Here is a 14,954-nt window from a genome sequence, read left to right as displayed (position 1 = left end):
CGTTGTCGGTGGATCACGATAGCAAATATTCTTCAACTTTGGCTCAAAAATGGCTCTGAGCACTATGGGACTTAACTTCATTGGTCCCCTAGAACTTAGAACTACTTAAACCTAACTAACCTAAGGACATCACACACATCCATGCATTCTTCAACTTTCCCCACAGAAAGAAATCCGGAGACGTCCAATCCGCTGAACGTGCGGGCCATGTTATGGTGTTTCGACGACCAATCCACCTGTCAAGAAATATGCTATTCAATACCGCTTCATCCGCACGCGAGCTACGTGCCGGACGTCCATCATGTTGGAAGTAAATCGCCATTTTGTCATGCAGTAAAACATCTTGTAGTAACATCGGTAGAACATTACGTAGGAAATCAGCATACGTTGCACTATTTAGATTGCCATCGATAAAATGGGTGGCAATTATCCTTCCTTCCATAATTTCTCACCATACATTAGCCCACCAAGATCGCTGATGTTCCACTTGTCGCAGCCATCGTGGATTTGCCGTTCCCCCATAGAGCATATTATGCCGGTTCACGTTACTTCTGTTGGTGAATGACGCTTCGTCGCTAAATAGAACGCGTGCATAAAACCTGTCATCGTCTCGTAATTTCTCTTGCGCCCAGTTGCAGAACTGTACACGACGTTCAAAGTCGTCGCCATGCAATTCCTGGTGCATAGAAATATGGTAGGGTGCAATCGATGTTGATGTAGCATTCTCAACACCGACGTTTTTGAGATTCCCGATTCTCGCGCAATTTGTCTGCTACTGATGTGTGGATTAGCCGTGACAGCAGCCAAAACACCTACTTGGGCATCGTGATTTGTTGCAGGTCGTGGCTGACGTTTCACATGTGGCTGAACACTCCCTGTTCCCTTAAATAACGTAACTATCCGGCGAAGGGTCTGGACACTTTATGATGTCACCAAGGACACCGAGCATAATACATAGCACACGCCCGTTGGGCATTTTGATTACAATAGCGATGCATCAACACGTTATCTACCTTTTCCGCAATTGGTAAACGGTCCATTTTAACACGGGTAATGTATCACGAAGCAAATACCGTCCGCACTGGCGCAATGTTACGTGATACCACGTACTCATACGTTTGTGACTATTACAGCATCATCTATCACGAAGCGAAAAAAGTGGTCCAACTGAAACCTTCATATTTCCTTTCGTACTACCCGAATATGTAATAAAAATGGGGGTTCCTTTTTTAAAAAACGCAGTTTATATCCGTTTGACCTATGACAGAGCCATCTAGCGGGCCAACCATAGCGCCCTCTGGTTTCACCCTTCGGGCTAGACGAGTTTCGTTCCTTGTAATTTTTTTATTTGACGCTTATTGCCTGAGATATTTGGCCCGGTCACGACCAATGGGCCGCCCTGTATAATAGCGTCATATGCAGGCTTGTCTGTCACCTGTATTTATGTTCAAGCACGCGCGTCTTACGCTGTGTTTCCGTGCAGCGCCCTCTGCAGAGGATGCGCTGGGTGTGGTGCTCAGGTAAGGAATGCCCGCGCCTGCGGCTAATGCTTCAGGCATTACGGCTGTTTGACCCAAGTGCGCCGGCTTTATCGTATGCGTCATTAGAGCGGACAATAGGAGGCTCAGCGAAGGCAGGCATCGCCGCAGACCGACGACGACCACACGTGCGCCCGTGTCATCCATTTGTCACGCTGAGTGCCTTTTCGCTTACAACGTTCTGGGACGCTTTTTCTATTCTTTCCGCTGCTTACTTCGACGGACACATTTGTCTGCTCGTACACTCACTGCACCATCCCAGGTACGTGCCTTTCCACTTCTCCAGTCAGAGTTAGTGCGCTTCTTTCCGATCGTGAAACCTATCGATCGTTCCACAAAATCAGCACTAGTATGGAAGGTTGGCCATTAGGAGGATTTAGGGGAGAGGTGCCAAGTGCCTTATGAATGATGCAATAAAGAATGGGATCCTCCTGAACAAGAAGAGCGATAATTCCCAAACTCTGATGGAGCACTTCGCTGAAATCAAAGCTGCTACCAGACATGATTCAATTTTCTGTCGTTACATCTACACGGATACTCTACAAATCACATTTAAGTGCCTGGCAGAGGGTTCATCGAACCACCTTCGCAACTCTCACTTATTCCAATCTCGTATAGTGCGCGGTAAGAATGAACATCTATATCTTTCCGTACGAGCTCTGACTTCCCTTATTTTATCTTTGTAATCGTTCCTCCCTATGTAAGTCGGTGTCAACAAAATATTTTCGCATTCAGATAAAAAGTTGGTGATTGGAATTTCGTGAGAAGATTCCGTCGCAACGAAAAACGCCTTTCTTTTAATGATGTCCATCCCAAATCAAGTATCATTCCTGTGACACTGTCTCCCATATTTCGCGATAATACAAAATGTGCTGCCCTTCTTTGAACTTTTTCGATTTATTCAGTCAGTCCTATCTGGTAAGGATCCCACACTGCGCAACAGTATTCTAAAAGAGGACGGACAAGCGTAGTGTAGGCAGTCTCCTTAGTAGGTCTGTTACATTTTCTAAGCGTTCTGTCAATAAAACGCAGTCTTTGGTTAGCCTTCCCCACAACATTTTCTATGTGTTCCTTCCCATTTAAATTGTTAGTAATTTTAATTCCTAGCTATTTAGTTGAATTTACGGCATTTAGGTTACTGAGAGCTTGCTGAGAGGAGCAGTTGTGAATTACTTTCCACTAGCAACGAAGTCTGTATATGCCTTCCCCCCCCCCCCCCCCAAATCTCCTATTCAATGTGGGAGTTTAACGACGTGGTCAAAGGGGAAGGGAGGTTAAGAGGGCACCGACAGCTCCCCGCATCACCTAAATTACCTAGTTGCCGTGTGGTGAAACTGAAAGATATTTGGATTTTTTTATCACATGGTTCAAATGGCTCTGAGCACTATGGACTTAACATCCGAGGTCATCAGTCGCCTAGAACTTAGAACTACTTAAAACGTACTAACCTAAGCACATCACACACATCCATGCCCGAGGCAGCATTCGAACTTACGACCGTAGCAGTCGCGCGGTTCTACACTGAAGCGCCTAGAACCGCTCGGCCACACCAGCCTGCTTTTGGCCAAGACAAATGGTTGCTGGCCTTCCTCGAGCGTGGTTGTTGTTTTATACATCAGTTCAGCTCTTGCCGTTAAATTTAATGTAAGTGTTACCGTTTACTGTTTTTGTGCTGTATGATATCGTGATAGTTTCTAATTACGGATCAGTTGGCAAAAAGAAAGCAGAAAAAAACAGATTTTTATTTGTTCGCATTATTATAATAGCCTATTTATCTATTTATAGCAGTTTAATGTTAATACTGGAGATGTTATTTGGAGGATGGTAGAGCTTTGGGGTTTCAAGATTTCAGTATTACACACGTCAACGAAGCGATAAATATAATTGAAAATAAAATTTAATTAAAATCAGTGTATGAAAATACACTAAATACACTTGGATTTGCCTGTGCCTCCCAAAAGTCGCGTTCATCACAAAAATAATTCCTAATGGCGATGGTAGCATTTCTTTTAAAAAATTGCTCAACAGTCTATCATTTGTAGCCCAAATGGCAAAGTACTGCGCAATCTGATCACGCAGGTGGTGCTCACGAAAACCAGGCCCGGGACGGAATGGAGGGAAAGCGTAAGGGATATGTGATGACAGCACATTCTACACTTCGTTCGTTTCTAAAAGATTTTTTCAGGGGGCTGCCGGAATTCTTCCAGGCTAACTACGCCCTGCGACCCTCCTTTTCCTTTTCATCCAAACTCTGTTAACGCTTTTGTAACAGTAAAATAATTGAAGCCACCAGTTCCATGCACAATTAAATCTTAAAATATGCCTGCATTCACGCACTAACACAGGCACACGTAGAATTAGAGGAAAGAGAAGCTTATTGTCAACATTCAGTTTTTTGTTGTTATGCACTTTATTTTAAAAACCGATGTGGGGTAGTTTTGCGTGTTGAGCCGCCGAGCTAGCAATACCTGGATGAGGGGCTAACGTGGCCTGAATCCATTCGCCGACAACTTTGGAAATCGTGTTCTTTGGTTTCCCATTTTCAGTTTAGGCAAATGCTGCGGTTGCTCCTTTCTTACGGCCACAGCGAATTTCTTATGGATACCTTTCTTTCCTAACGGATTCCGATTTCCCTAAAGATGCAGCCCCTCTGCTTTAATGAAAAGAGCCGCGTCGAAGGCGAGCCGAGACTATGTTCGGAGACTCCTGACACTAAAAGCCACAAGATAAACAAACAATATTCAAAACTACCCTCATTTAGGTTTCTTACACTGCATGAAGTGGCAGATGCATACTTAAATGAGGAAATTTGGAAAAGTTTAAGGCTGAATAATTCCAGATCAAAAAAATGGTTCAAATGGCTCTGAGCACTGTGGGACTTAACTTCTGAGGTCATCAGTCCCCTAGAACTTAGAACTACTCAAAGCTAACTAACCTAAGGACATCACATACATCCATGCCCGAGGCAGGATTCGAACCTGCGACCGTAGCGGTCGCGCGGTTCCAGACTGTAGCGCCTAGAACCGCTCGGCCACACCGGCGGCCAATTCCAGATCCTTTGCTTTTCCGCCACCAGCTTCTGTGTCGAACACAGATCTCTTTATTCTAAGAGCCCTGTCGGTAATAACCTCGGTGTCCCAAGAAAAACTAGAGCTCGTCCATTCCTGACTGAAAGAAGAAGAGTATAAAACGATTTTGGAGGGTGAAGGGAGGATGGAGCCTGACTGCTTCTTAGCGATTTGCCAAACTGGACAACTCCTAAGTGGCGTAATCACCTCTCTGCTTGCTGAAAACTAAGAAATCATTGTCGAATAAACGAAAAATAGCAGTCTTTTTGAGGTTGTCTTTGGCAAATCCGCCCTTTGACAAAATCCTGACCTGGGGAGTTGGATTCAGAGTTGACCACAGCCCTGGAAGTACCAGAAATACCCGAGCATTTATCATTATGTTACGCTTACTAGCTTTGTGCGGAAGACCTTTAATAGCGGACAGTTGCCTTGTCGGGATTTCAGAATCCACCCAGCTCCTTAGTAATTTTCATGTTGCCTTTTCTTAACCGTAAACTGTTTTTGCGGCGTATTTTTGGGTCGTGATTTCAGGTAAGGTATTTAAAAGTTCAGTAGCAAGTGATTTTGACGCAAATTTGGAATTTGTAAGAGGTACGAGAAATGAATTTAATCGGTATAACTTCAGCATTGGTTTGTGAAAGTTTGCAATGTAACCTGCTACAAATAATATTGAATTTTATAGAAAATTACACTGTTACCTATATACTTGGGTTATATTGTAAACTAAAGGTCTATATGTTTATTTTACACATCGCTATTTACGCAAACTTCAGTAAAGGCTGATAAATCGCCTGGCGTATGATTTTGCGAATTTCGTGGCTTCAAGAGGTTATTTTAAATCTCTTGACCACTTCTGTAACATGTATAGCAATCTAGTACCGTACAAGCAGCAGCGCACAATCTCTGACTTCGTTGAAGAAGGACAAGTCGTGTATCCAACATAGAGCGTGATCAAGTAGTCAGGACGGGCCGCTGCATCCAGTGCAAATGGGAGAGGGCACAAGCGGTAAATATCGGTCTAAAAAAATGTGGCTAGCTATATTCTAGAAAACCTGGGTGCAGTGAATGAGGAACAGGGAGAAAAGTTCCGTCAACTCACTAAACAAGTGGAACTGGAGTACCAGAACTGATGCGATGTCACCATTACAGCTGACTGCTGCTGGATGCTGAACTGAGAGTGTTCTCATCAGTGCACAGAAGAAACGCTAAGGACATGTGACGGAAAAAAGAAGAGTCGTTAAGATTTATGCCTTGTCTTAGTCCTGAATAATATAGAACTTCATTATAATATTATGAGCACCTTACTTTACCATGCTTTCCTTTTAATAAATTTTTTTGAGTATATGTGTTTTGCATGAATTTTCTGAATTTTTATCATAATTCTGTGAAAAAAATCCTTGTGTTGATAACGGGAACCCTTAGCATTTCGAAATTAGCATATTAATAAACATTAGAATCGTATAAAACAATGAAGAAAAACGTATAAATTTGTAGACCTGCGTAACCTGGCCCTGCTGGAGTAGGCTATACTAAGGCATTTCCTCGCAGCCAACACCTAACTGGTGTTTTCTCCGACAAAAGAGATGGACTATAATACTACTTGACGACTTAACATCCTTGGGCAACTACATGCACGAGGCTTCCTGTTTTTATATGGTCCTTCCTCTCCCCACGTTCATTTATTATTATTATTTTTATCTCGGGTTTGTGATGTCTTATAGCATACAAGGAAAAATTGTTCTCCAAGACACTATTTTAAGCGTGACTTTACTTTAATAGCTATATATACCTTCACAGGTACAGAATCTTTTTCAGTGCTCTTTACTAGTGGACGTCTTTAATGTTTTTGTTCACGTTCCAGTCTTACAGAAAGTATAGACGATTGACAGACTGGACGAGAGAGCACTAACAACTAATTTTAAATTCTTGTCAGAAAAAGCTGTTGTTTTTACTGTTTACTTCGGCCTCTTAATCTGCCATAACTTAATTTCAAGGACATGGTTTTAAATTTTAAATAGTCGAAGATACATGTGAGCCTCTGTTTCGACCAGAAGCTCATGTGCTCACCTCACCTGAGGGCCTTGAAAACGCGTTGCACACCGGTTATCGGGACCAGACCCAGCATGTGTGCACCAGGTTTTTTACATCTTTAGATCTGTCTCGGCTTGTCTATAGATGCACAGTGTATAGGTGTACACTGTGATGGTCTTAGGCCATCGTTCCTAAAGATACTTGATGCATCCCACCACGAGGACATTATGTAGGCCACAGGCGAGCTTAGAACGAGTCATGTTCCCAACCCCTGTGGCGACCTTGACGAGCCGCCATTTCCAATGAGACAGCAGTTTGTTATGGCGCGACACGTGTACGAAATGTATTCCGTACCCTAGACGCCTGAATGCTCAGCGACGTAAGATACAGTGTTCAGCTATGATTTCAAGAATTTCGGAAGCCGAAATCCAATCAAAAGTTGGCAATCTGTTCACAAGGTGTCAGGCTGCTCTTGCCGTAAAGGAACATCGACTGAGCACTGAAAATAAAAGTGAGCTTACTGTAGGCCGCCTGGTTGGCCGGGCGTTCTAACGCACGGCTTTCCGGGCAGGAAGGAGCGCCTGGTCCCCGGCACGAATCCGTTCGGCGGATTTGTGTCGAGGTCCGGTGAACCGGCCGGTCTGTGGATGGTTTTTAGGCGGTTTTCCATCCGCCTCGGCGAATGCGGGCTGGTTCCCCTAATTCCGCTGCGCAAACAAGTTCTCCGCGTACGTGTACACCACTATTACTCTACCACGTAAACATAGGGGTTACACTTGTGTGGTGTGAGACGTTCCCTGGGGGATCTACCGGGTCCGAACCGCACAGTAACCCTGTGTTCTGTGTGGGGCGGCGGAGAGGATGAAGTGGACTGCGGCAGTCGTCGTGGGGTTGTGGACCACTGCGGCAGCGGCGGGGACGGAGCCTCTCCGTCGTTTCTAGGTCCCCGGTTAACAAGAAGAGGAAACTTACTTTATTAGCATAATGTCTCTGTTTTTCAAGTGAGATTAAGCCAGCCGAGACTTCATGCGAGACCTTGTGAGGCACCTAGCTAGTGCATATTCCGTGTGAAGTATAGGCATGTCCTTGTGTCGTACGCGGGGCAGCCTGTATTCCAAACTGGCGGTCGAATATAATTGTAGCCCCACTTCTGATGAAAGTGACTTCCGTAAAAGATATCCAAAAGCATCAGCCAAGGATGGATGCACCGAAAAAGTATACCGTGTGAGGTTGGACAATCGTCTACTATGGTGTCTGGAATAGATGACGTCATTGGCGAATGACGGGTTAGTGTACGGCGAGTATACCGCGAACATTTGTGAAAAATGAGAGCCGTATTTGTTGGGTGCTGACCAAAAGCGAAAGAGAAATTGAATTCCTTTGCAATGTACGCACCGTTTTCAAAAGAATAAACAAAATTATTTTGCCATACTGCTTCTTATACAGGGTTAAGTCACGAGTCCATCACTACGCGCCAAGAGTGAAACTGCAGTCAGAGCAATGGACGAGAGTAGATAGATTTGATGCACAGCCAAGCTCATGGATAGTATCACCGGGATTTAAAAGTGATTGATCTTGTAGATATCCTTGAAACGGATAAAACTATAAAAGCTGATTATTACGCCCGTCTCCATAGGCAGCACGGTGGGATACTATTAAGATGGTGCTTAAGTTAGTAGCATTTTTCCATAATTTTAATAAACACGACAGATACACATAACAGAGTGTTCTCGATAAGTTCCATAAACACAACAGGTAGATATAACAAGGACTTTAGTTATTAATAATATTCTCTCCTTCACTATTTACAACAGTCTACCAACACAGGGGTAACTTTTCGATATTGCGACTTTACAAATTACGTGAAATGAAATGATCGTATGGCACTGATGGCTGGGAGTCAGCACCTGAGGAACTTAGACCGCCGATTTGCAAGTATTTTTAGTTGACCCCACAATGGGTGACTTGCGTGTCGATGATGATGAACTGATGATAAGGACGAAACAATTCCTCGTCACCGAGCGGAGAAAATCTCCGGCCCGGCAGAGAATCGAATCCAGGCGTGCTGCGTGGCAGTCAGACGCTCTCACCACTCAGCAAATTGGAAGAACGGAAGCCACGTGATTTTGAGGCGAGTTTCTCGTCGAGCCATGGTGCAGCGCATTTTCATTCGGAAGGAAAGTTCCTTGAAAGCTGTTCGTTAGAAAGCGGAAAAGGTGAAAACCTAAGGCGAATAAGACGGGTGCAGAATGACTTGGCAACGCATCTCCGATCAGTTCCTTTGCAGCTTACCAGAATGCGGGAGGATATCATCATGGAGTGACGTCACTTGACGCGCTATGTCCGGTCGTTGTTCTTGGCTTGTGTCTGCAAGACGTTTCAGTTGTTGGCAATAAATGTCAGCATTGATGATTACACGTCGGGAAGTAATTCGCAATACACCACACCGTTGCTGTTCCACAAAATGCATATTATCCTTTGTGCATGTGCACAGGTCTTTGTACGTGGGGTTGCTGCTTTGTTTCGGCTCAATCATTCCTTTTTTCCCTGATGTTACCATGAAGGCACAATTTCTCGTCACCAGTAACGATACAGGACAGGAATGGTCGGTGTTGTTCACGAGAGAACTGATGACGAGCAAGCAGAGATGCACATACCTCCCTCCACCTGCTGATTTTCGTGGTTTTGCCTTGGAGCATGCAGAAATCCTTAAGCTTCCCCATTGGATGCAAACGTCGCTCAGTAGTAGTAAGGTCACAGTTCATCACATTTGCCAGCTCTCAAATGCACGTACGTCGATGATTGTGGATTAATGCGTTTAAACGATCTTCATCAAACCCCCAAAATCTCTCTGACTGTGGAGAGTCACTAATGTCAGGACGATCCCCCATAGAACGAGGAAACCATTTCATCGCCGTGCCCAGTCGAATGGCATTATCCCCATGTACGACCCAAGTGGATCTGGCTGCCTATTTGCTGTCACCCCTCTATTCAACTCAAAAAGAAGATTATATAGGAAATGTTCTGATTTCTCTACTTGGAACTCCATTTCCTAGCTTCCGCAGCTCGACTCACTATCTCCAAGTGACAAAACGACGATATGTAAACTCAAATAGCACAGTGAACTACAAATAAAAATGGCAATAGGTAGATAAACTCTCAGCAGCCGGAAGACCAACATGCACAACGAAAACGCCACGAAATTGTGCACGACCCTACTACATGAGATGAAGGCTGGATGGCACAAAACGCCTAGTTAAAGGCCAATACGCTAGCGAGCACAGGTGCTTTGGGTTAGCATTCTACTACGCCGTCTGCAAATATTAGCATTTCTATCGTTTCCTGGTGTATAGTTAGCCCCAACCATCTGTTTCTTTTGGCGTATATACAGGGTGTTACAAAAATGTGCGGCCAAACTTTCAGGAAACATTCCTCACACACAAATAAAGAAAAGATGTTATGTGGACATGTGTCCGGCAACGCTTCATTTCCATGTTAGAGCTCATTTTAGTTTCGTCAGTATGTACGTTACTTCCTCATTCACCGCCAGTTGGCCCAATTGAAGGTAGGTAATGTTGACTTCGGTGCTTGTGTTGACATGCGACTCATTGCTCTACAGCACTAGTATCAAGCACGTCAGTACGTAGCATCAACAGGTTAGTGTTCATCACGAACGTGGTTTTGCAGTCAGTGCAATGTTTACTAACGCGGAGTTGGCAGATGCCGATTTGATGTATGGATTAGCACGGGGCAATAGCTGTGGCGCGGTACGTTTGTATCGAGACAGATTTCCAGAACGAAGGTGTCCCGACAGGAAGACGTTCGAAGCAATTGATCGGCGTCTTAGGGAGCACGGAACATTCCAGCCTATGACTCGCGACTGGAGAAGACCTAGAACGACGAGGACACGTGCAATGGACGAGGCAATTCTTCGTGCAGTTGACGATAACCCTAATGTCAGCGTCAGAGAAGTTGCTGCTGTACAAGGTAACGTTGACCACGTCACTGTATGGAGAGTCGCACGGGAGAACCAATTGTTTCAGTACCATGTACAGTGTGTGCAGTCACTATCAGCAGCTCATTGGGCTCCACGGGTACACTTCTGCGAATGGTTCATCCAACAATGGGTCAATCCTCATTTCAGTGCAAATGTTCTCTTTACGGATGAGGCTTTATTCCAACGTGATCAAATTATAAATTTTCACAATCAACATGTGCGGGCTGACGAGAGTCCGCACGCAATTGTGCAATCACGTCATCAACACAGATTTTCTGTGAACGTTTGGGCAGGTATTGTTGGTGATGTCTTGATTGGGCCCCTGTTCTTCCACCTACGCTCAATGGAGCACGTTATCATGATTTCATACGGGATACTCTACCAGTGCTGCTAGAACATGTGCCTTCACAAGTACGACACAACATGTGGTTCATGCACGATGGAGCTCCTGCACATTTCAGTCGAAGTGATCGTACGCTTCTCAACAACAGTTATGGTGACCGATGGATTGGTAGAGGCGGAACAATTCCATGGCCTCCACGCTCTCCTGACCTCAACCCTCTTGACTTTCATTTATGGAGGCATTTGGAAGCTCTTGTCTACGCAACCTCAGTAACAAATGTAGAGACTCTTCGTGCTCGTATTGTACACGGCTGTGATACAATACGCCATTCTCCAGGGCTGCATCGGCGCATCAGGGATTCCATGCGACGGAGGGTGGATGCATGTATCCTCGCTAACGGAGGTCATTTTGAACATTTCCTATAACATCGTGTTTGAAGTCACGCTGGTACGTTCTGTTGCTGTGTGTTTCTATTCCATGATTAATATGATTTGAAGAGAAGTAATAAAATGAGCTCTAAAATGAAAAGTAAGCGTTTCCTGACACATGTCCACAAAACATATTTTCTTTCTTTGAGTGTTAGGAATGTTTCCTGAAAGTTTGGCCGTAGCTTTTTGTAACACCCTGTATATATTATGACTTTTGAACATTATTAAGGTAAATACATTGTTTGTTCTCTATCAAAATCATTCATTTGCTAACTATGCCTGTCAGTAGTTAGTGCCTTCAGTAGTTTGAATCTTTTATTTTGCTGGCAGTAGTGGCGCTCGCTGTATTGCAGTAGTTCGAGTAACGAAGATTTTTGTGAGGTAAGTGATATGTGAAACATATAGGTTATTGTTAGTAAGGGCCATTCTTTTGTAGGGATTATTGAAAGTCAGACTGCGTTGTGCTAAAAATATTGTGTGTCAGTTTACTGTTGATCAGAATAAGTAAAGAGCGAAATGTCTGAGTACGTTCAGCTTTGCTTAGCTGTTTGAAAGTCAAATAACATAAGATGTTTTCCAGCACTGTAATTTATAAAAGTTTTCTAAGGGGACGTTTCAGCATATCAGCATTTCTATCATTCTCTGGTGTATAGTTAGCCCCAACCATCTGTATCTTTTGGGGTATTTACAATTGCTTGATTGAAAATGTAGGGACAGGAAAGAAGACGGGCTGAGCCCTTATCCAAACACGTTCATTCATTCATTCACTCATTCTCCCGTGCTTAAAAATAATGTCGCGCGCAACCACTTGAGGAAGCTTAAGAGTAAATGGCCTGGCACCCTCATCAGTGTAGAATCGCGGCGGGTGACTTGTCGATGATATCAGCCTTTTGGCTCGCAGTCACGTGTTCTCAGTCTCCCCTAAGCAGCCAGAGCGTTCATTACGGAGTGCGAGAGCAGAATGCAGAAGGGGTGCGCGCGACAGTTTGAGGCACTGCCCTCGCCTCGCGGAGCCGCACGTCGGCCACCGCTTGGCTCTTGGGGGGGATCGCGGCGTCAGGTCGGGGAAGCCCCGGTCTGAATAATACAGCGGCCGCCGCCACGGGGCGTGAAATAAAACATGGCCGTCAGGAGGCGGGGTGCCGCGGCGTGGCTGCGACGGTGGCGCCGCGTGGGGGAATCCCCCCAATGCGAACCAGCCAACGGAGGACTTGGATTCAGGAAAATAACCTGCCCAAAACGCTGCGCAAACACTCGTCCACTGGTCATAGGTGCCTGTATACATAAGATATTAAAACAAAAATACGTTGCTATATGACTGCTCGTGGGCTGTATGCTGGTTCTTTATATTTTTTTAATTTATACTGAACCTGGTGACCATCTCCTCGCGTTACCTTCGAGAACTGTACTCGACTTTGCGTCCTGGCTGCTAATATACCAGGCCCATAAGAAATGGTGTCTACATTGTGACCCTTATTTGATTAACTTGATAAACACATTAAATATTTTTTAAATATGCGCAACGGAAACTGGTGCGAGTTTCTCTAAGATACCAATTCTGGGGTGGTTGAACTCAAAGCCATCCTATAGCAGCCTATCTAAATTCGCATTGCAGATTATTTCTGTCTTTCATTAACTTTAGAAAATCGAAATGGCTCTGAGCACTATGGGACTTAACATCTATGGTCATCAGTTCCCTAGAACTTAGAACTACTTAAACTTAACTAACCTAAGGACACCACATAACACCCAGCCATCACGAGGCAGAGAAAATCCCTGACCCCGCCGGGAATCAAACCCGGGAACCCGGGCGTGGGAAGCGAGAACGCTACCGCACGACCACGAGATGCGGGCAGAAAATCGAACTGAATAAGATACATCCTACCCATTTCATGTGTCAGGTGACTGGCGGAATATTTCTTAACTGAAATGCTGACTCTAATTTAATAGATTTATTTTCTACTTTGATGAAAACTTTAGAAGCCGACACATTACAATTTCTCTTTAGTTACAAAACTTGTCTGAATCAGCGTTACCTCTCATGGGTAGGACAATGACAAAACGAAAACGCTACACGAATAATTTCATGTGTGACACACAGTTTCATAATAACACAATAATGACACATAATTTCATAATAGCACAGAAAATGCATGAGTGGGCCACACCGTCTTTAGCGGGAATATCGCCATTCATTCTTTAAGACTCGGCGCCAAAATGAAGTGCGAACTGAGCTCACAAAGAAAGTACCAAAAATATTTAAATTTCGCGACAGAAATTTATCGATGTACCATCCGATACGCAATCTGCACTCACTGAGCTAGAAGTGAGCTTATAACTCGGGAAATAGCTACATGAACTGATGGTTCCTGTTGCATGCTCACTACCACAAAGCAAAATTTCACAAACACATTTCAGAGAAAACTATTGTAAATAAATTAAAACCGTAACCTGTACCAATGAAGGTATGTTGAATGCGTGCTATGAGCACACCCTGTCGTGATTTTTTAGCCATATTACCTCATTTCTATCTCACCAAATCTGCGAGCTGCTGTGCTCTCGCGTCCGGTTCGTCTCATGGCTAGCCCCACAGTGCTCTCCACGCGGCAAAATCCGACCAACGTTCCTATTCAAACGCGGTGGTTGGGATACTCACCTCACCCCGCACCAACTTTGTAACCTACCCTCGTGCCTGTTTTCATCTTTGCTTGCTGCTCCGGCCTACCTGTCGTTATTCTTGTAATGTTGGCAATGACTGCTATTCCCTTAAACTGTTCCCTCTGGTCCATTCTCCCGCTACATTTGACTTCCATTCATACCCATGCACACTCATACAGGATGGAACAAAGAGCTATATACAAACGGCGTGTGACCTCGTTGTGAAATTATGAAAAATAAACAAATGCGTCAAATATTCCTTTCACTCGGCGAAGTATTGAAGCTGCTAGCAATTAAAGAAAAACTTATATCTCGATATATGAAACATAATTACTTCCTACTGTAACCTGAGGCAAAACGAAAGTAACGCCTCAACGTAAAAATAAAAATTTGCGTCCGCTTTGCTAAGAGACAGTTTCCATTTCTTCCAAAGTAACCACCGACCAGATGTGACTTACATTTAGAGATACAGTGATTTCGGCGACTGGGAGTTTCATACCATATAAAGTAAGAAAAAGTACCAGATGGTACACAAAGCAGGTTAGACACTGTTGCAGATGCAAAGAAAAAGGCGCCCCACATTTGAAGGAACAGAAAATATCCAAAATTGGCGACGTTTCACAAAAGCTTGAAGCTTTCCGTGGATTTCAACGCAAGATGCTTTTAGCAGTTTTCATATCGAAACTATGTCTCCAAATCTGGCGGAAAATCCGAAGACGTTCTGGTAGTATATAAAGTATCCCAACTCAAGACATTATCTCCACAGTACGATAGAATGGAAATGTTACCGATAACAGTGTCACTAAGGTGAAGATATTGAACAGGGTTTTCCGAGATTCCCTCACTGAAGACGATGCAGTAGATGTTCCAGAGATTCTAATCAAGAACAGG

General features: G+C 44.2%; 1 protein-coding gene across 1 annotated transcript in view; it reads right to left on the bottom strand.

Moving 5' to 3' along the window:
- LOC126281361 (semaphorin-2A-like) overlaps nt 1-14,954 on the bottom strand; it is a 2,101,799-nt gene that overhangs the window by 1,004,657 nt on the left and 1,082,188 nt on the right. The gene's annotated exons all lie outside the window — the stretch shown is intronic.

Source organism: Schistocerca gregaria, chromosome 7 (assembly GCF_023897955.1).
Source record: "Schistocerca gregaria isolate iqSchGreg1 chromosome 7, iqSchGreg1.2, whole genome shotgun sequence".
Lineage (NCBI taxonomy): Eukaryota > Metazoa > Arthropoda > Insecta > Orthoptera > Acrididae > Schistocerca > Schistocerca gregaria.
Note: the sequence above shows the minus strand (reverse complement) of the source record. Positions and strands in the feature narration are given on the sequence as shown.